This window comes from Triturus cristatus, chromosome 3_2 (assembly GCF_964204655.1).
Source record: "Triturus cristatus chromosome 3_2, aTriCri1.1, whole genome shotgun sequence".
Lineage (NCBI taxonomy): Eukaryota > Metazoa > Chordata > Amphibia > Caudata > Salamandridae > Triturus > Triturus cristatus.
Window position 1 is genome coordinate 798,691,029 of NC_140584.1, and position 16,281 is coordinate 798,707,309.

The following is a 16,281-nucleotide window of genomic DNA, read 5'->3' on the forward strand; positions in this document are numbered from 1 at the left end:
ACCCATGAGAGGCACTGAGCATGTACACACAGTCAGAGAAGAGTGTAAGCATCCTGCACAAGAGTACCTGAAAACTGCAGAATCAAATAATTCCACAATATTCAAAAGAATATTTAGAAATATATTTTAAAAACTTTGGGGGGCTAAAAGGAAACACACTTTCTCTGGCATGCATCATCTATTTTAAGTCTCAGTATGGCCAGCTTTTGCGGTCTGTTGGAAGCCTACAGTGTCCATCACAGTACGCAAAGTCAGAGTGTGCTTTGGGTCAGCCTCTTGCTCATGATTGCATTGCTTATTTGTCCAAAATGCTCCTGGGCGTTACTAGCAAAAGAATAGGGAAGAAAGTCACTGCAGACGTTAGGGCTTGCTTTGTGGTGCTTGTGAAAGACTCATCTCACTGCTCACCCTCCTCCCCTTCTCAATAATCCCCCCGTATACCTTCAATCAATAGCTGCTTCCCACCCAAGCCACTATACTTAATCAGTAGGTGGCCATTTAAAAAAAATCATTCTGTTACAAAAAAAGGGCCACCCATCTGCATGGATGCATGTATTGTATGAGGAGTATCTTGCAGGGCAATTTTTTCTATTTTAACAAATCCTATTCAAAGATGACTACTGAGAATGCGCACACATCTATGGTGACCTTCTTTGAACAGGAATGGTCATGAGCTTAAGGACAATCTACTCAGTTCTGGTCTGACCATTCCCCAATTACCAGCCAACTCAAAAAGCTGGGGAGAAAATCAAAACAGACCTTCTAAACACCTTCTGAGACAATGCTGTTCAGTCTTCTAGAAAAGTGAAGCTTTCCACAGTATAGTCCAGTGCATGCCTTCCAACCCAGATCATACCCCACACCCAAGCATGATACTGACTTGTTGCCATGATTAACTCATAAAACCCTTGATATGTTACCACCAGTCAACGAGAAAAATCAAATATGTAACAGAGATGCTGCTCTCCTAAAACGTCATGAGAGTAGCTTAAAAAGGAACTGGAGCAGATTTTCTTGTAGAAAGACCAACAAAGACTCAACCAGACACCAGAATGCAGGGGTGCGATGAAAGGCTGACCAGAAAAGGTACCCGAGTAAAACTATGAAATGTCTGAATTATTCAAGATTTATTATCATAAACCAAGAAAAACATTTAAGTATCATATTAGAGAAACTGGCCACTGAACTACTGCTGTTCTTTTCCAAAAAAGTGGAATGTATCTAGCAAAGCATTGCCATGAAACTACCACAGACCATTGGCAAAATGAGAACTCAACCTGCCCGCACACCAACATTTGCAACCTTCTCTCCCCTATCTGTAGAAGCAGTTACAAAAAGTGAAAAAAATACATAACCCGACAAGCTCCTAAATATTCTTGTCCAGTCAGCAACCTCAAAGAGTTGATTATCTTTCAGGCCGGAGGTTAACGGGCAGTTTAAACTCCATTCTACACCATGTGACGGTCTGGCACCAACTAGAAAAGTGCTAATAAGCAACCTCCCCAAAAAGTCGAGGCAACAATAAATGACGTGTTTAACTACCCATCTCAAACCTACTGATTAAGGAAAAAGATAGTACAAAGGGACGTATTGTGACAGTTGTAACAGTGCAGTGAAGAACTATCATTCGTACATGACCAGAAATCAAGAATTTAGATCAAGTAGAGCCAGAGAATCATCCAATCATCGACATATGTGAGGAAATACTGACAGCCCTTGATGAGAACTAATCATCAGCCTTATTAGTATTATTAGGCCATGTACACGGCTTATAACGGCATGCAGGGTCCCCTAATTGTCAGCATTACTCTTTGCTAAACTACCCCCAGTCTACTTCCAGCATTCAACAAAGGGGTGTGATCCTCCTTCTCCAGGATGCAGAGTAAGGACATATCTTACTTCATGTGCGGCTTCTTTGGAAATGTAATAGGCCAAAATGGTACCAAGGAGTACGGATGGTGCTGCTACCATCACATAAATTGTGAGCAGTGGATGTCGGTATAATAATAAAAGCAGGTGTGGGAGAGAAAATGCAGCAGTTTGCTAGTTAATTTTTTATGCATTATTCAACAAAGCTACTGTCAGTAAAGTACAAGGAGGGGTGGGGGACTTTGGCTCAATCCCTCCAAGCTTTTTAAGGCAGAACAATGTCAATGCTCATGAAGTCCACCCCCCAGTTTCATATTGTATTTGTGCCTGCAAGCCGCCCTTGGTCTACAACTGGCAGCCATAGAACGGATTAAATTAGAATACAAAAACACACCCTTTAACACAACATGTTCCATAAATGTCGTGCAGAGTGCATTCCCATCGTCTTCCAATCAAGGAATCCTGCTATGAATATTCTCCCCCTCAAAGGTTTTGTGCAATCTTTCTCATTCGCTTACTTCAAAAATTATCCGATGTTTGCTATTTGGGGAATACGAAGCAGAAACATACCTAGGATCTTAGCCGTGCCTTCTTCAGTTTGGAAAATTACTCAGAACCACGTCACCCTAACCACCGTGATCTACTCTACAAAGCAAATTCACCAAAGCCCGGCATTGCTTTGCATAGAAGTTTAAAATATATTTGGTTATTTTTGTAAATCTGTTCAGTTCATTTTAGCTAAAACTGGTAATACTTGTTAGGAGGACAACCCGGCACTTCATCACATATGACAAAGTGCTACATTGGGTGCTCATGAGGAGTTGTCCTGCTCTTAAGTCAAGCTCTGTAAGTGCCCATTACACTATTATCTGAAACTTGGCAATCTCTACTAAACCTCTTCCACACACAGCATGGCGGCCTGCAGGAAAAACTATTCTGTCCTGGTGTCCACACCATGACCTCTTGCTTTTCAGCAGGCTATTAATTCAAAAGGCTTTCCGCAATCAATACATTGCTTTCCCTTCAGCATTCGGGATAGGCCTGGAAGGTCATCTCTTTTCCTTTCATGCTATAGATGTCAGGTCTGCCTGCTCATTCATCATAACCTAAACCTTTAACGCACCTGCTTGCCCTCAGTTGTGCATTTTCAGTTTGTTAAAATATCCTTTTCAATGTGTGGATAACATCTCTCCTATGCGGCGCATAACAAAGATTTGTTGCCTGGCAGCAGGCGCTAGATCCATTGTGAAGAACTGTATGAAAGTTGGGGGGAGGGGGGGGTCTCAAATAAGGCTGTCACTCAAAGGATTACCGGAGTAATTGACATACCAACCTGCAACCCAGAGGAAAACGTTCGCGGCTCCTTCAGCCATCCGCAGGCGGAGAAAGGTCAGCGAGCCGACAAAGGCTGCCTCTAAAGGCTGGAGACTTACAGATTTCAGGTTTACTTTTCTAAAATGTGATGGATGTCGTCCTTCCCAGGTCAGAATAACCTAATCGACAGCAACACTCCTCTCCTTTTAAACACCAGCACGTTTAAGACTTCAGGTTTTGACAGATACAAATAATTGGATGAATTTGTGTTGCAGCAAAGGCGAAAATTATCAACAGTATTGTACAGCACAGAATTCACCCTAGTGGATGCTGGAAGGTAGCCCAGAGGTCCATCTTAGGCGCAGAGACCTGACACTCAGGAATTGTCAGATGGAGTTAGGTCTGGTGTTACTAAGGCCATTTTGATCCTACTGAAATAATATGTCAAATATACTCTTTGAACCTTTCAGCCAGCCTTCTTCATTCATTGGTTTGTTATTTCTGCAATTGACACAATTATTCTACCCCTATAGACCATAGAGCTTGTGGCAGTGGGCCAGCCCACTTCATCACATTTTTTTTCCAGAGTTTTATATAACGCGAACTTGACCCGAAGGTATCAGGTAACAGATGGCTTTACATGAGCACCAGTTGCGTTACATTAGGAGACATTTTTTTTAGGTCTCGCTGAGCCAGCGCATGCGCTGCTCTACAAGACATTTAGTATCGGGGTTTTCAAAGTTCTGCCACAGGCTTTTGGTGGCCTAGCGCTTGCGTTCACGTGAGCGTGCACGTGCGCAGCCGCCATCTGCCTCCCTTCCAGCGCGATCACTTTCACTTTTTCGTGCTGCTGCGCGCACGCATCACTACCGTGTTTTTTTTTTACATTACTACACGCTTCCCGCGTCGCGCGGCCAATGCTTGTTATATATCGTGAACAAATATAACAATAATGGTGATTCTCCGCTTTACAGAACCGCTACATCAAATGTGTTTCATTTTGTGAAGTGGCTAAATGACAGATATTTGTGGGCACATAAATCATAACAAATAAATAAACCGCCGTTGCAGGCCAGACTCAAGAGAAAGACCAAGCAAGGATCTTGCTTTGTTCTGAATTTTCTCTCTCCAGCACTATTTTGTTCTGTGGTAATTTATTCAAACTCTGTCCAGTGTTTGCATCCGAGTAGAATCGTGCGTTCATCGATCAGCATTCCAAACCAAACTCGCACACCCCCAGACTCGTCACATACCATCAAAGGGGCTCACAGACTAGCCCTGCTCCATTGCCTTCTTATAATCCGCCCCGTCTCATATGTTCTTCCTTAGTACCCTGGTATCTCTAAAAACCGGACCTTCACCCAGAGCTTTATTAAAGATATGATTCTGCGTGACTGTCATTGTTATCTTGGCAATATGTTTATTGCCTTGCCCCATCCTTCCCCCTGACACTTCAGTCTAAGGCGCATGTATTCTCCCCAGCTCTATTTTACATGTTAGTTCAGAATAGGTTATTGATATCTCCATGTAACTACACGACATCCATAAAAAATGAAGGTTTTCATATTGCGTTTTTGAAAGTGCGCTCAGTTATCCCCTGGGCCTCCCTAGGGGAGCCCGACAACCACCCAGGGTCTCATCCCCTCAAAAGGATTTTGGGTATGCAAGACATTGCTGACAAAAGGCTTTGCGATAACCTCGGAGTGGGTGGCATTGGCTCCAACTGATGCATGAAGTGGTATCTGCAGCTTTGCCACTATTACTGTGAAGTGCATGTCTGAAGTGTTAGCATAAGGTTAGATAAGGAGACTCAGCAAAATGTGAACCTGTCAGAGTGTTGGACTAAAGAACACACATTACCAGTCCATCTTATATCAGTTGTTTAACTCAGTTTGCCCTCGAGTTTATTTGGTAATGTTAGAGAGGCTGATATGTGACCTTTTAATACTGCAGCCGTCCTGCTGGTGCACCCGAGCAAACAGCCTGAGTTTAGACCCCTTGAACACAGGGATCAGCCTCTCAATACCTCAAACAATGTAAAATCCTCAAGGCCCCAAAGGCGCTGGTAATTATTAACGGAGGGGGGAGAGGAGTTGGCCTAACGGCTAGGGTGGTCGACCTTGAATCTGGGGAACTGGGTTCAAGTCTCCGCAATGACGCTGAACATCCTGTGATTCTGGGCAAATCACTTAATGTCCCCGTGCCTAACCAAACAAGCATTGCCATAGCCAATAGGTCTCACTTTTGGGACCTTATACCTATTTAGTTATGCAGCACAATATCCTTGGTGCAACAACATTAACTGTTGCATGGTTAAACACTTATAAGGTCCCAAAGGCGTGACCTACTGGCTATGCCAATGCTTGTTTTGTTAGGCACGGGGAGATTACGTGATTTCCACAGAATCACAGGATGTTGACCGTCGTTGCCGAGACTCGAACCCGGTTCCCCAGATTTGAGGTTGACTGCCACATCCTCTTCCCAAATGGCTAAACTTGATTTGAGGGATGGCATTCTGCACTTTAAGTGGAGCACATTAACTTACAAAGTAGCTCACTTAAGTGCCAGTCACTACTATGGCAATGTGTTCTTCTTTGTAGCTTATAGTTGATTTTGTTTTTAAATCAATGAGTGCCAAGCAAATTCCTCAGCAATAAAGTTTTACTAAAACAATTACAAAACAATCTTTGACAATGTGGGCCATCTTATCCTGCGGAGTAGGTGCTTATCTTAATTTCAGGAGTTGTATCGTGCCTTATAATTGTTTTAACTCTTTCTACAAAATCACACTCAACAATGCAAACCCTTCATTGAAGGCAGAAAGAAACACTCCTAACACTCAAATTATTTGGGTCACTCCAGCAAGATCCACTGAAACCCAAAAGGTGAGAACAGGCTTTTCAGAGAAAAGGGAAACTGGTAGATGTCTTGAACCCGACCCCCACTGCGTTAGGCTCGAGCGGAAGGGAGTTTTAGGAGTTAGACAAACCTGTCATAGAATCTCTTATCAACAGGTGGAACATATAAAGCATCTTCCTGCACCCTGCTCAGGTGCTTGTTTCCGGTCCAGGGAAGACCTGGCCTGGCAGTTCAGGCTGGACTGTTCCCATAGAGAGCAGGATCTAGACTGATTTGCATTTGCTGGACCTAGACTGGAATGGCATAGTGTGCAAGAAAAAAACCCGATGGATTTAGGCCCAGATCTCTGTACTGGGGTGAATGTTTGACATGGTTTCAGCATTCCGTCTATCAATTGTTCTTTTTGCATTTGTGAATTTTCAAGGCATGGTGTTCAGGGAGCGAGGATGGGTCAGTTCAATCTCGGGTTCTGGATCTTTTGTTGGATAGTAGAACAACAATTTACTTCCACAACATCCCTTATCCAAAAGTGCACGTGGAAACCTATTTGCTACTTTCTTTCCTTCAGGTCGGAACACACAAGATCACTTTCATCATAGCTAGCTTTCTCTATGGCTGCCGGGTTGGAAGCAATGCAGCAGAGAATAAAACATTTCCTTCTTGGCCCTATTAGTATAAGTTAGAAAGAAACATTCCCTGCACATAATTACAAGCTGCAAGAATAAAACAAGCCTGCTTTTCACATTCCAGGGTTTTCTTTTGCACCTCACACGCAGATCATCTGCATGCAAAAGCACAGTTAAAAGAAGCATATTCTACATGCAATCACGCCAGTTTTACATGCAACACGCAATACACATAAAAGCCCTACCACATATTACAACAGCATCAGACATGGGAGAAAAACTTCCCTGGGCTGAGCTAAGCTGTGAATCACAAAGTCTCCAGATAATGCCTGAAAGCGGTGGGTCAAGAAAAGCCAGTGGTTTAAAGGGGTGAACACAAAGCCCACTCTAAAGCAATAGAACTGTTTGACAGCTGTGCTGTCAAAATGCACACATACTAAATTACATTTTTCATCCTTCAACGTAGCCCTAGACTTGACTGGTTGATTATACCCATTTCACCTCACATGTGACAAAGACAAGCAGGAGGACTATTTTTCTATTTCAGGAGCATAGCCCCGGCAGAACACGATTTAGATGCCTTCTTATTCTAAATATATTTGCACACTTACTGCTGATGAAAATGTCATGCTGTTTACATACAGCAAGTATATTCTGCTTAAATACCCACATTAATAAACGTTTTGAGAACAAACGTATCCTAGACAAAAATCTGTATTTCGATAGAATGTTCCCACCTAATCTAGGCTACATGTACACCTCATTTAGATTAGGCACACCCCCTCTTGATTGTTCACCCTAAAACAGAGTTCTTCATACGGTGGGGCGCGCCCAGGCTGGTTCGTGACTGCATTCTCAGGGAGGCACAAATACGTCTGCCAGGACTTGTAAATGAAGATAGCCCGGAAGTGCAACCTTCTTCATTTGGCACGGTACATAGTGAAGCAAAAACGTGGGGAACTGTAATTGTGAGTGCCCGGGGGCACAGTCAGTGAGTGGGTTGGCAGAGTCAAAGATGTGGACAAACCAAAAAAATATTCAGTAATTATGTTGTTTTTTTGACCTCCAAGTAACTGCATATAAAAAAAATGCATGCACCTTAAATAAAAACTAAATTACAGTTAAACTAATCAGTGAAAAATATACTCTTTTACATAACGAAATCTCAGTTAGCTAATACAATCAGTGCAGATGTATGTATATGACCAGAGAGTCACATAATTGAATATTGGTTAGAGGATTGGGGAATAGTGACTTGTGTACTTATAGCGCAAAGAGACTCCAGCATGTGGCAAAAAGAACAGTAGTACATTTGTAAATCATTGTTTATATCTATATATTTTAGTAATAAGTAATCAGACTATATCAAGTAGCATTTTTATAAGCGCCCATTAAAAGGTCACACTCCAGGACTCAACTGGTAACAGCCTTACATTACTTCTCAAGAAGAATAAGTAACTGTCAATGCGGAACTCCAAGTGACTCCTTCAGTTAAAGCCCACACTAGCTCCCAAGCAGCCTTTATTGTTGGTTGTTAAACCAACTGCACAAGGTCGAGTGGTATCAGGAGAAAACTAAACCCAGGGCCTCTCAAATTATGCAGCAGGGGAGGACCAAATCATGTGGCAGGTTTAACTAAATTATACAGCAAGAAAAGGCACATTATGCAGCATAACGCAGCACATTTTGTGATAGTATTACTTAATTATTTTTAAGGCTCCCTGTTTTCCGTTTTTACAGATAAATACAGACATTTATTTTCTTATCTGTATTTATTTTTAAATTTGAATAAACACAGAAAGTAGGTTGTTTTATGGGTGAATTCTAAACATTGTCAGTCATGACTACTAGGCCAATAGCTGTGTGGCTTAAAAAGCAAGTAAGTTCAGTAATGAGTCTAAACCAGCAGTAGATGTACATAAAGCTGAAACTAAAATGTCCATGTTTTCATTTAAGTGTACTAATATATCCTCTGTGGGTATTTACATCAATGAAACTTGTCGGACATTAAAGTATAAATGCACATTTATTGGTTAAATAAAAGTGGAAATATGCTAGTTTCAGCTTAATGTTTTCACAAAATCCAAAATAAATATAGATAAATACAAATAAAATTAATACAAAACAAGTATGGCTAAATAGAGACGGAAAAGTCCCAAAAAGAAATAACACAAAACAGGGAGCCCTAATTATTTTTAGGCCGAGTCTAGAAGCAGCGCGCATGCGCTGCCCTAGGAATCGGCCTCTTGGAATCACTTCAGGCTTTGTAGAAGCTCTTGCGTGTGGTGCTTACACGCTATTGGCCTTTGCGCCTGGCTTCAGCACGCAATTGGCCAAAGGCATGTGGATGTCCCAGCTTTTTCGTGAAATGTTTACTCCCATAGCCTTTTGCTCTCCGGTGCCAGCAGCAGCGCACAGGGGCCATCTGTTTTGGGTCAGGTTTCGATGGCAGCTGCATTCCTCACAGTGAGCGTGCGCGCACCACTCCCGGTCTTGTTGTTTTTTTGTCTAATCGTATAATGAACGGGATGTTGTTCCTAGGGGTAGAGGGGACTGAAATGCTGCCCTTGCTGGAAGTCGTATACCAGTTTAATGATGTCATAACCAGCCGAAGCGTCTGTCTCTCCATCCGTTTCCTGACAAGGGTTGTTCTTTTTGCAGGCCTATCTGATTGGCTTTCCTCTCCTGCCGCGGCCTACCCCAGAGTTTTGCTTTGTCAAGTTCTAGCTGTCCCAGTTGGCATCATCTATAGCCCTCTGAGTAATATTTAACAAGAGGAAGTAAAATACACGAAAGTATTTAATCCATGTATACCTTCCTCCGGGTTGCTGAATGTCTGCCTTGAGAGTCAGTGTGGATAGAAATGCATTTTCCTACTGGAGTGCATGTTGACTGATTCCACTCACGTGCCTGTGGGTCAGTGCGTGGACCAGACCGAATCTCTCACTGATGGGCTGTTCACAGAGGACCTTGTTCTGCAGATGGTGCCTGCGTGTTACCGAGTTACTATCCTTGTAGAAAGCAGACCCGCGCACGAGCGCCACTGGTGTTTTCACTCCCCCTCACATCATTCTGCCCAGCGGGGAGGGAGCGTGTGGAATGCATGAGCTCGCTTCCGAGAGATTGTTTTATGTACCGTTATCAGCGGTCAGAGACATCGCTAATCTGTCCCCGGGAGCTTTTGACAAAATGCACTGTAATTGAAAATCCCGGCCAAGCAGGAGGAAAACAGAGAAAACATTTGGAAAGAACATCGCATTTCGAAACATATTTTCTTATAAATTGTGGGCGAGTAAACATTTAATGCAAATATGGTACTGATCTGGGCAAGCAACTAATTATTTTCGTCCTGGTGTGTCCAACTGCACTGGGCGTTTGGATTGTTAAAGTACTGAATAGAACAGATTACTGTGTTGAAAATGCATGTTTCTGAGCACATTTCTTGAATGTTTCTTTTTGTTAACGGCTTCCCCGACAATGCTTTGTGAGTGACTCGTGCTTCCTGCACTTGGCAGATAATTACTGTGTAAGTTCCGGGCTCTGCAGGTGGCACAGTGATTAGAGCTGTCTTAAAAGTTTCCAGAGGCGTCAGAAGCAGACCTGCTGTCCGAGGCACCCTTGGTTACACTGCATGACTGTTTCATTTTTGCAACATTTCGTCTGTCAGCCTGTTAATTCATAATGCATGAAGACAAGGGGGAAGGTAAGATTCTTCTGGTTTCTAATGCTATGGCCGGCTCTACCACTCCCTCTCCCCCAATGTCCGGCCCATGGCTTACAAGAGAAACAGGAAGACTAGGAGAGACAGCGTCCCTCGCTTCACCCCGCCCCCTCCTCCAATGGCTCTGCCGGCAGAGCCCAAAAGGCAACGGAGGAGCAGAGCATTTAAAGCACTCAGTGAGGATTGTGCCTTTTTTTAAAGAAAACATTTATAAACAAGCATTTGCAATGCAATGCATTTGCGAGAGTTTAAACTGTTGGCATTGAAAATTACAATCCCTTTTATTTATATTTTAAAAATGAAAACATAAATAAAAGGCAGTCATTTACCATGCCAATAGCTCAAACTCGTTTTTTTTATTACCCTTCATTTTGTATTGACTGGCTTGTTGTTGCAAGCCTCGCTGTGTAATTGTGGGACTACAAGTCCCAGATTGCAAAGCTGTGTTTGGTGAAAGTCAGGCCTGGTTGGTGGTGTTACACATATTATGGGTCACTTACCACCTTTGCATCTCATCTCTTCCACCTGACAGTAATTTCCTTCTCCCACAAACTCTCGCTCTTCCTGTCTGTTTTTCTCTACCTTTCTCTCTTATTCCATCTTCCCCTCCCCATTTATTGACTCTTTCTCTCCCACAGGACTTTCTCCCACCCTTCTGGGTCTCACTTTTTATCCCCTACCACCACTCGTGCTCCCAATATACCCACTATCATAATGAGGGTGGCCAGGCCATCTGTTTTCTTTTTCTGGGACTTGTTTTTTTACTTTTCTTGTTATTAGTGTGCCCTGCAAGTCCCAGCATGTGCTCTTGGCAAGATACCTAGATTCCTGAAACTCTGTATCTTGCCTTACATGCATTGTACACCTGCGTCTCTCATTGTTTATATGTGTGATCGAACCACCAACCTCCCTTCTCGCTTACAGCTTTCTCCCCACAGTATCTCCCAGTCTATCAGCCTCACTTTTTAGCTCTAACCTGAGCCAGCGCATGCCCCGCACTGGCGAGACTTTTAGTAATTGGGGCTTCAAAAAGCTCACCACACGCTTTTGCTTGTGGCCTAGAGCTTGCGGTTACGCGTGCGGTTACGAGCGCAGCCACCATCTGGCTTTCCTCGTTATGGCTCATTAAGCGCATCGCTCAGGGGCACCCCGCGCGATCGCTATCACTTTCACTTAAACGCGCCTCTCTCCTCGCCCACTCACTCATGTGTTTTCAGTCGCAGTTGCATCGTTTTTTCTTTCCCCTTCCACCTACAACTCAGATTGGGTACTTGATAGAGTAGAAGGCAAGAAGCATCTGCTTGCGCCGCTTTTTCAGCCCTACTTCTGCCGGTACTGCGGACAGCTACACTCCCTGGAGTGCGTTTCTCACGAGGTCACTGGCCTGTCCCTGGTGTACATTGTTAAGACAGAGACATATGTAACCACGTTTGATAAATTCTTTTTAAATATAATGGAAAAAAACAATGCTGAAATACTAGCATGAACGTCAAGCAAATATTAATTTACAGAGTACCCGCTTCGATGACCCCTTTAAGAAAAAACACAGATTTTTCACAATTGCTAACATTAATGGCAGCACCATCATTCTGGAAGTTGTTGCAGCACCGTTGACTGCGGCTGACCCTATGCGTGATCTTGGCGTCTGTGGCGCTGACACTCTGTGATATTCGTCTAGCAGTGTGTGATATTAGATGAACACGGCACCTCTCCCCAGCCCAGCACAGCGCTCAGAGAACATGCAGGGTCTCCTCCAGCAAACCCCCACAGCGACCCTAATTTTACTCAGTGGTGTAGCAGATACTATATGAGGCTCTGCCACCGTTCGTGATCATTGTGTCTGTGAATCCGCCTGTCTAATCTCTAACAGTGTGCTCTGTCACTGTGTGATCTTGGTGTTTGTTGCGGTCTGTTCATGGTATCTATGCGCGTTATACCGTGCCTGATCTTGAGAACTGTGCAGCTGACGATATGATCCTATCCGTTTGACAATATCTGTGATCTTGGTATCTGTACGTGGTCTTCATCTAGCACTGGGTGATCTTGGCGTTTGTGACCCTCACTTTGAGTGTCCTTGTGTTTTCTATGTAGCTGACGCTATGTGTGATATTCGTCAGTTTTGCTCTAACACTGTGTGATCTTGGTGTTTGCACCTCTGTTTCTTGGAATCTGTACAGCTTACAGTATTCATCAGTGAAGCTGACACAGCGTGTGACCTTAGTGTATGTGCAGCTAACACACTACATTTGATCTTGGTCTTGCAGTGTGTGATCTTGAGTGTCTGTGACTCCCACTGAATATACTCACTTCTATTCAGCTGTCACTCTGTCTGATCTTGGGCTGAGATCTGTGTCTGGCTGTGTGTGATCTTGGTGTCTGTGACTCCCATTCGGTATACTCATTTCCATTCAGCTGCCAGTCTGTCTGATCTTAGGCTGAGATCTTCGTCTGGTTGTGTGTGATCTTGGTGTCTGTGACTCGCATTTTTATACTCATTTCTATGCAACTGACACTCATTGTGATCTTGGGCTGAGATCTGCAGCCTGTGATCTAGAATGAAGCCAACACCTCTCCCAGCCTGGTACCGCGGCGCTATGACAGCACATAGATCTGACCTGCTTGCGGTACCTCGGTGCTACGACAGGACACAGATCTGACCTGCTTGCGGTATCCCGGTGCTATGACCGCACACAGATCTGACCTGCTTGCAGTACCGCGGTGCTATGACAGCACACAGATCTGACCTGCTTGTGGTACCTCGGCCCTATGACAGCACACAGATCTGACCTACTTGTGGTACCGCAGCGCTATGACAGGACACATATCTGACCTGCTTGCGGTACGCATATCCAATAGGTCTAGCCTTTGGAACCTTATAAGTGTTTAGTCATTCAACGGTTGATGTTGTTGCACCAAGGATATTGGGCTGCATAACCAAATACTTATAAGGTCCCAAAAGCGAGACCTATTGGCTATGCCAATGCTTGTTTATTAGTTGCTATGCAGCTCGCTCCGCAGCATCTCTTCCCCTCGCTCCAACCTTTGTGCCTCTGTCAGCTGTTTTCTCCCTCTAATTATCCAGCTGCCTCTTCCACATTTCTCTCACTCCCACTTATCCCTGTGGCTTCCCTTCCCTCTCTCTCTCACTAGTTTACTTCACTTTCTTAAGTGTCTTTTTTGCTCTCCCACACATCTTTCACTGTGATATCCTCTCTCTCTCTCTTCTGGCTCACCCACATGCCTGTCTCCGTCATAAACTTCTCCCACTTGCCTCCCCCAGCTTTCTGACTCGCCTCCCCCCCCACAACCCCTCTGGGGATCATTAGGGTGAGAGCACCTTAGCGGCAACAAAACAAAAAGGCTGGGGATGCAACATGCAGTAGCTCATTTTTTTTCTCTAAAAGGGAGGTGATGTGGCCATATGCCAAAATCTGTCAACTTTGGAACTGTAGAACTGGGTTCAAGAACCAGCGTCATCTCAACATTCTATAATTCTGAGCAAACCACTTAATCTCACTGTGGCTAAAGTGTTCCCTTGGGCTGAGTGTGCTCTAGTAACCCCACCAACCTTCCAAAAAAAGGGACAGAGAGCTTGTTTGAAGACTGGAGTGATGATTAGTGACGATCAGGCATGGTGGGGAAGGGTTGAAGGAGGCAGAGAAGAAAAACTGCTCCTCAGAACAGCAGTTATCATTAGTGCAGGAGATGCAATCGCATTGTGGCCCAGGAGTGTGAAGAGCCCAGAACACCAACATTATGAGGAACACAGTTTTATGGTCAATTTCTGTTTTGTATGATGAATTTGCCCCATAATACATCCCACATGTATTGTGGAGTATGACCTACAGAGAAAATATCCATAGAATGATCTCATGGACTCTGCCGCTGCACTCAGCCCTGCCCCTCCTCTCCCTCAATCCTTACCATAATGTTTTGGAGACAGGTCCCTACTTGAAAGCATTTTGCTTTGGGGGGCTCAGAGCAAACAGGATAGGAGACATCTGCCTTAAAATGACACTCAACTATGCATGTATCTGTCTCATATTAACAGGAGCTGTCTCGTATGCCAGTGAACTGCATCCACCATTGGCCAAGGTGCTGCAACTTGTGCCACGGTATAATCTTGAATAAATCTCTTGCTTCCCCTCACATGCCTGAAGGAACTATGCTTTCTCCAGTAACGTCAAAGGGGTGTGGTGGATGATAACAGTCAAAGAAATGGGTTTCTCTCTTAATCGAAGAAAGAAACCACCTGTACTCAACTGTATTTCAAATAGTTTGGGGAGCATGACGGTGTAAGGGGAGCTGGGCAGGTGGGAAATTCAAAGCACTTTGGCTCCTCTCACCGACATTCGTTCTTCTTCAGACCAGTATAAAATCCATCAATTTCTGTTGACATGGTATGGTTGGGACAAAAAGCTCTGTTCTGTTAGTCCTTCAGCAGAAAGATTGCTCAGAAGCAAGGTGAGAGATAAATGTAGCGAACAACAAAGTGAAAACATTTCTACTAAAGATCCCTAACTCTTTCCTACTGCTCATCTACGGGGATCAGCAGAAGTGACATGGACTGTAGGGGGGCCTCCATGGAGCTGACCGCTACCATGTCAGGATATCCTCAAGTGACACATATCGCAGGGGAACATAGAGAGTTTATAGAAGTGGTACGGTTGGAAGGCTACTGACCTAATACTAGTGCTATAAATGCCAAGTGGCATTCTCAGTGTGAGTGTGGTCTTTTTTTCCACTCGATAATGTTTTACCTGATTACATGAACCAAAGAGAAGTACGGTATCCAGCAATGCTTGGATGCTTAAACAAATGGACATAGATTGTCATTAGAAAACAAGCATTGGCAAAGATGGCCTGAAAGGTATGCAAAAGGTTAGAACGTAAATGGAGGGTGGGCTTCCAGGCCTCAGACAAAGCGGTCTACAAATTGAAGCTAAGGTACTATCACGCACTCAAAGAAAACATGGGATGCTTATTACACGGAGAGAATTGAAATAGGAGATAACTGATCTAGGGAACTATTTGGCATCTTTAAAGAACTATCCTCACTAGAAAGAACAATAGCACCAGCCCCTTGTTCGGAAGAGTTGTGCAATAAAATTGCAGACTTTTTTTTTCCGCAGAAAAAGTATCCAGAATCTACGACACCTTCCCAGACGATGCACGAAATGGATACATAAGCCACAATGAACAAACTAAGAAGTGGGGGGGAAACACTATTTCCCAATTCTTTCCTCCTTCTCTAAAAGAGTTGAAAAACGTAGCGCTAAGCATAAAATCAGACTCCCCCAAAGATCCATCTACACCTAAGGTGATCTGCACAGGACTCGGGCCTATACTACCCTATATCCAACAGTTGTTAGAGACCTCCTTTCGGGAAGGGAAGGTACCTGATGTGTGGAAGCGAGCAATTGTTCGCCCACTGAAAAAATAAACGGTCTCATTGCTCCCTTACTTTTCAAAAATAGCTGGAAAAGTGGTTAATATACAGTTGGGGGCACACATTAAGAAACACAACTTACTACATCCCACGCAATCAGGCTTCAGATTAACCTACTCAACTGAGACAGCATTGCTTTATGCTACTGGGACAGTACGTAAAAGAGTGGATGAAGGCCTGATGACTGCGCTGGCCCTCCTGGACAACAGCTCAACTTTTGATACGGTGTCACATGAGCTGCTACGGGGAGGTGTGGACGGGGCTGCCCTGAACTGACAGGTTTCCTATCTGCACGGTCGCAGTGTTCACGTGTCTCAGTCTGCATATACTTCCAAACACATCAATTTAACACAGGGGGTGCCGCAGGGTTCAATTTTGAGCCCTCCCTTGTTTAATCTATATGTCGCCCCCTTAGCTGAAATTGTAGAAAAACACGGTGTTAT

The 16,281-nt window shown here is 44.0% G+C and overlaps 1 protein-coding gene across 1 annotated transcript in view; it reads right to left on the reverse strand.

Annotated features, from left to right (window-relative positions):
- PARD3B (par-3 family cell polarity regulator beta) overlaps positions 1–16,281 on the reverse strand; it is a 2,086,630-nt gene that overhangs the window by 1,148,281 nt on the left and 922,068 nt on the right. The gene's annotated exons all lie outside the window — the stretch shown is intronic.